Below are 6,840 nucleotides of genomic sequence, written 5' to 3'. Positions count from 1 at the left end.
TTCGGATCCCTACTTTTGTATCTTTGGGGTAAATACCCAGTAGTGCAATTGCTGGATCATGTGGTAGCTCTATTTTCAACTTTTTGAGGAACCTCCATACAGTTTTCCAGAGTGGCTGCACCAGCTTGCATTCCCACCAACAGTGTAGGAGAGTTCCCCTTTCTCCGCACAGGGATGGGAACTCTTGAGCTCTGAACCGCCAAGTAATCTGAAAAGGAGGATGAGTTCCTAGGAAAAATGGGGAGGACCTTAGGGATGGAGGCCAAGGGCCAGTTGGGATCTTTGGAAGTCAGGGCCAAGAGACCACCAAAGTGGCCTGTCTTGTGTGTAAAATGAGGGTGCTGGTCCTGGGCTGAAACACCTAGAATACACTCTGAAGGGCAAACCCAGTTAGCAAGTGCCCAGATGAATTCAATTATACACATGCACTTGAGTCTCTCATATGTCATCTCAAGTGGCCATTGGGCAGACTTCAGAGAAAGAACAGATACCAACCATTATGAACATGAATACATATTTTCTTTACCCAAAAATGATTCTTCTAATACCATAAGTCCATAAGCCCAAAACCCAGAAAAGAAAATAAAGGAATGAATACATATTTTCTTTACCCAAAAATGATTCTTCTAATACCACAAGTCCATAAGCCCACAAGCCAGAAAAGAAAATAAAGGAGACAGACAAGCAGATGTGTTCTGTCCTTAACCACAAGAAATATAAGAAAATTCTACTGCGTTTTTACTTTAAATGAGCAATGTCTTAACTTGCTTGTTCTGACTTGCACAGTCTCCTCACAAGATGGAGAAGCTGACTTTGACATTGAGAACTGATCAGAAGCTGGTAATTGCAGATTTGCAGAGTGCAACATCTGTTCTTTGTCTAGTATAGCCTTAAAATACTTTAAGGAAGGGGCACCTGGGTGGCTCAGTCGGTTTGGCGTCCAGCGTCAGACTCTTGGTTTCGGCTCTGGTCGTGATCTCAGGATCCTGAGATCCAGCCCCAAGTCGGGCTCTATGCTAGGCATGGAGCCTGCTTAAGATTCTCTCTCCACCTCTGCCCCTCCCCCCCCATTTGTTCTCTCTCTCTCTTTAAAATAAATAAATAAAATCTTTAAAAATATATAAAATAAAATACTTTTAAGGAAGATGGAGTCTATCAAACCACAAAGTTCTTTGAAATTAACAACTTCACAGGAGAATTCATCAGTAGGTCAAATGAAGTACTGGGTTTTGTAGCCATTACAGTTTAGAAATAACCAGATTTGGGGGCCAGGAAATGATTGCAAAGAACTCCTGAGGGGGATTTTGCTTCTGTATCCATCAAAATCTGGCCAACCCTCCAAGGAGAAATGAGCTGGGACACCCGTGTGAAGAGTTGGATCTCTCTGACAGAAAAAGTGAAATTGTACTGGGATCTTATTCTTGCAATAATATCAAAAATAAATTACCCGCAGGGCACCTGGGTGGCTCAGTCGGTTAAGCGTCTGCCTTTGGCTCGGGTCATGATCCCAGGGTCCTGGGATCAAGCCTCATGTCAGGCTCCCTGCTCAGCAGGGAGTTGGCTTCTCCCTTTCCCTCTGCTCCTCCCCCTGCTCGTGCTCTCTCTCTCTGTCAAATAAATAAATAAATAAATACCCTCAACTACACACTTCACCTGTTTGAAAAATCATATTGGATGTGGGATGCTGATAAAGTTCATTGTTTTAAACTGTTACAGTTGCTGGGAATAAAGGAGTGAAAGACTCAGATGCACCCTGTTTTTGTGGTGTTTATATTCTTCTGGGAGGAGGCAGGCAATACATCAATAAGCAAGATAATTTCAAGTAATAAATAGTTAGGAAAAATAAAACAATATAATGGGGTAGGAAATGATAGCAGGTGGGTGTGAAAGGCTATCTTACTTATTTTTAATTTTATAATGAAAAACCTTCAAGCAAATATAAAAGTAGAGAGTGTAAGAAACTCTAATATGTTCCTCAGATCCAACAATTACTATTTTTTCTTCGTCTACTTCCTTTGGCCCGTTTTTTCCTCCCTTTCTCATTCTCCTCTTCTTCCCCCTCCTCCTCCTTCTTTTTTACTTTTTTTCTGTTTTTAAGGGCAAAGTTTCTGGATTTAATTGCTGAAATGTTTAAAAATAAATCCCAGACTTCATTCTATTCACCCCTGCATACTTCAGTATACATGTCTAATAATTAAGGGCCAGGTAAGCTTTTCTAAAACTTTTGCTTAAATAAATTTATAATTCACAAAATTATATTGCATAGATTATAAAATTATAAATTATGTATACATTTTATGGTAATTATAGTTACATAAATTATATGGCACAATTATAAAATTATAAATTATAAAATAATTATTAAACATTCTGAAACAACATTAAAAATAAAATTATATAAATATCCATAATCTAGTCACTTGAACTTAGTAACTACTTGGATTTAGGTACTTTTTCCTCCGTCTTTTATTTATTTATTTATTTATTTATTTATTTATTTATTTTTAAAGATTTTGTTTATTTATTTGGCAGAGAGATAGTGAGAGCAGGAACACAAGCAAGGGGGTAGTGGGAGAGGGAGAAGCAGGCTTCCTGCCGAGCAGGGAGCCCGATGCAGGGCTCAATCCCAGGACCTCGGGATCATGACCTGAGCTGAAGGCAGACGCTTAATGACTGAGCCACCCAAGCACCCCTCTTCCAGCTTTTAAATAACATTTTTATTACAATATAACATACTGTTGAAAAGTACACATATCATAAGGACAACTTGCTGAAGCACCATAAAATGAACACATCTGTGCAACTACCACTCAGGGAAGACTGCAACTTTGTTTTTTTTTTCTTGCAATTTATTTATTGAAGAAACTGGTCATCGACCTGTAATTTACCACATACCGGATTCATTCGATGTTTCTTCTGTCACTGTGTTTTCTGTAAAATGGCTGTTGGATCTCGACTCTAGACCAGGGTCAAGATCAGTAATAGAGTTGAGCCATAATGAAAACTGAGGCAAAGGAAAAACCAGTAATACTGATTTAGTCTTTATTTAAAATTCTGATATTTTGTTTGTCATTAATTTTTTTGCATTAATTTTGATTTTTAAAAATATTGTGTTAAAATGTTATTTATTTTGATCACTAAGTTCTTTGGCATCCCCTGGTGTTGGCTCTGGCTAAAGGCTTGCTCAGTCTCAGGTTCAAGTTTTGCCAAGAATAGTTCATAGCTGACTGTGTATCCCTTTTGCATCTCATAAAAGGGACTTGCTGTCTGGCTGTCTTTGTTACATTAAGAATGATCATTGGAGGGACACTTGGGTGACTCAGTTGGTTAAGCATATGACTCTTGATTTCTGCTCAGGTCATGATCTCAGGGTCATGGGATTGAGCCCCATGTCAGGCTCTGCACTTAGCAGGGAGTATGCTTGAGATTCCCTCCCTCTCCCTTTGCCTCTCCCCTACTCACATGCATGCTCTCTCTCTCTCTCTAATAAATAAATAAATCTTTTTAAAAATTTTATTACTGTTATGTTAATCACCATACATTACATCATTAGTTTTTGATGTAGTGTTCCATGATTCATTGTTTGTGCATAACACCCAGTGCTCCATGCAGAACGTGCCCTCTTTAATACCCACCACCAGGCTAACCCATCCTCCCACCCCCCTCCCCACTAGAACCCTCAGTTTGTTTTTCAGAGTCCATCGTCTCTCATGGTTTGTCTACCCCTCCGATTTCCCCCGCTTCATTCTTCTCCTCCTACTACCTTCTTCTTCTTCTTTTTTTTTTCTTAACATATATTGCATTATTTGTTTCAGAGGTACAGATCTGAGATTCAACAGTCTTGCACAATTCAAAGCACTTACCAGAGCACATACCCTCCCCAGTGTCTATCACCCAGCCACCCCATCCCTCCCACCCCCCACCACTCCAACAACCTTCAGTTTGTTTCCTGAGATTAAGAATTCCTCATATCAGTGAGGTCATATGATACATGTCTTTCTCTGATTGACTTATTTCGCTCAGCATAACACCCTCCAGTTCCATCCACGTCGTTGCAAATGGCATAAATCTTTTTTTTTTTAGAAAGTGATCGTTGGAAGATGTCAGTCAGCTCTGACCACAACTGTTCCACATTGTACTGGAAATCCTAGCAAGTGTAAGAAGATAAGACATAAAGGCATTCAGATGGAATGGAAGAAATAAAACTGTCCCCCATCACAGATGATACTATTATCTAAATAAAAAATGCCAAGGAATCTAGTTCTAGAAGAACTGAGTGTGTTTAGCAAGGTCATGGAGTCGGTCAACATATAAAAATCAATCATTTTTTTATACTTACAAATGAGCAATTGGAAATTGAAGTTTAGGGGCACCTGGGTGGCTCAGTCAGTTAAATATCTGCCTTCAGCTCAGGTCATGATCCCAGGATCCTGGGATGGATTCCCCACCTTGGGCTCCCTGCTCAGTGGGGAGTCTGCTTCTCCCTCTGCCCGTCCCCCTGACTTGTGCACGCTCTCTCTCTCGCTCTCTCTCAAATAAATAAATAAAAATCTTTAAAAAAATAAAAAATAAAATAACGGATGTAATGTGTCCAAAACTTAAAAAAAAAAGAAATTGAAGTTCAAAACATTCAAAATGCTTTCAAAAATTCAAAAACATTACCAGCTATAAGGGCTCCAAGAAGAATATGATATACTCAGCTGTAACTGTGACAAAACATGTCACCGGATCTCTGTGGTAAAAACTATAAAACACTGATGAAAGAAGCAAAGATCTAAATAAATGGGGAGACAGATTCTGTTCATGTATTAGAAGATTCACTATAGGGCCACCTGGACGGCTCATTTAGGCATCCGACTCTTGATTTTGGTTCAGGTCACGATCTCAGCGCCGTGAGACTGAGCCCTGGGTCAGGCTTGGTGTTGGGCGTAGATCCTGCTTAAGATTCTCTCCCTCCTTCTCCCTCTGCCCCTCTCCACCCCAATGCTCACGCTCTCTCTCTCTCTAGAAGAAAAAGAAGAAGATTCACTAGAGTTAAAGTGTCAAATTCACCCAACTCATCTGGGCGATTTAAGGCAATCCCGAACAAATACCAGTATGATTCTTTGTAGACACAGAGAAGCTGATTATAAGATTTACATATAAAAGTAATGGAACTGGAGGGCGCCTGGGTGGCTCAGTTGGTTAAGCGACTGCCTTTGGCTCAGGTCATGATCCTGGAGTCCCCGGATCGAGTCCCGCATCGGGCTCCCTGCTTAGCGGGGAGTCTGCTTCTCCCTCTGACCCTCCTCCCTCTCATGTGCTCTCTCTCTCTCTCTCATTCTCTCTGTCTCAAATAAATAAATAAAATCTTTAAAAAAAAAAAAGTAATGGAACTGGAATACGCAAAATAATTTTGAAAATAAAAGAACAAGTTGGAAGACTCACACTACCTGATTTTAATACATATTATAAAAAAAATGACAGTGATCAAAACAGTATGGTATGGACTGAACATAGACGAATGGAACAGAATAGAGACTCCAGAAAGATTCATAAATTAAGGTCAGTTTGAAAGAGTTCCACTGAGATAGAAATGACTTACAACAAACTACACATAGTTTAAAGTGGGCAATTTCATAAATTTTGACACATGTGTATATCTGTAACATTACCTCAATCAAGATAACGAACATATCCATTATCTCCAGAAGTTTCCTTGTGTCTTTTAATAAACCTTCCTTCCTGCTCCTCCCCACCTTATATCCTGGTTGTCACTAATCTGCTTTCTCCCGTTTATGTTACTTTACATTTCCTGACATTGTATATTAATGGAATCATACAGAATTTACTTTTTTGTCTTGCCTCTTGAAATAATTACATAATTATTTTGAGAATCATCCATGTCATAGCATATTATCAATAGTTCATTCTTTTTTATTGCTGTGCAGTGTTCTATTGTATTCAGGTACCACACTTGCCTACTCACTCCTTGTTGATAGACATTCGTGTTGTATTTTGTTTTGACTACTACACATAAAGCTGCTGGGAAACAAGTGCTCAGAAACAAAGTCTTTGTATGGACATATGCTTTCATTTCTCTTGGGTAAATACCTAGGAGTAGAATGGTTCGATTATAATGGTAAATATGTGTTTAACTTTTAAGGAAACTGGTTTCCAAAGTGGTTATACCTTTCTACTTTCCCCCCAGCAGTGTATGAGAATTCCAACTCTGTCACATTCTTGCCAACACTTCATGTTAGCCGGTCCCAAAGGTGTGTGGTGATAACTCATTGTGGTCTTAATTTGCATTTTCCTAACACTGAAGATCTTTTCCTAATGTGGAAGATCTTTTCACACACTCGTCATCCGTATATTTTCTTTTGTGAAGTGTCTGTTCAAAGTTTTGACAAAAGTATGAAAGCAATTCAATTGTCTTTTCAGCAGATGGTGCTGGAAACAATTGGATATTCATATGGAAAGTTGAACCTCAACGTATACCTCCCATCCTTTACAAGAAGTAACTGAAAACGGATCACAGAACTAAATGTCAAATTAAAAAAAAACTGTAGCACTCTTAGATTAAAAAAATAAGAAAATCTTTGTGCTCTTGGATCACAAAACAAGATCCTTTAAAGAACTTATAAATTGGAATTCATTGAATTAAAAACTTTTGCTCTGTGGAAGACACTGTTAAGAGAATGAAAAGATAAGCCACAGACTAGAAGGAAATATCTGCAAATCACATATCCTACAGAGGACTTGTATCCACAATATATAAAGAACTCTGAAACCTCAACAATAAGAAAGCAAACAACACAAATTTTTTAAATGGTCAGAAGATCTGAAGATGTACCTTAA

This window comes from Mirounga leonina, unplaced genomic scaffold, assembly GCF_011800145.1.
Source record: "Mirounga leonina isolate KUSES-001 unplaced genomic scaffold, KU_Mleo_1.0 Mir_91, whole genome shotgun sequence".
Taxonomy (NCBI): Eukaryota; Metazoa; Chordata; class Mammalia; order Carnivora; family Phocidae; genus Mirounga; species Mirounga leonina.
The sequence above is the reverse complement of the archived record's forward strand: the minus strand, read 5'-3'. Positions refer to the sequence as shown.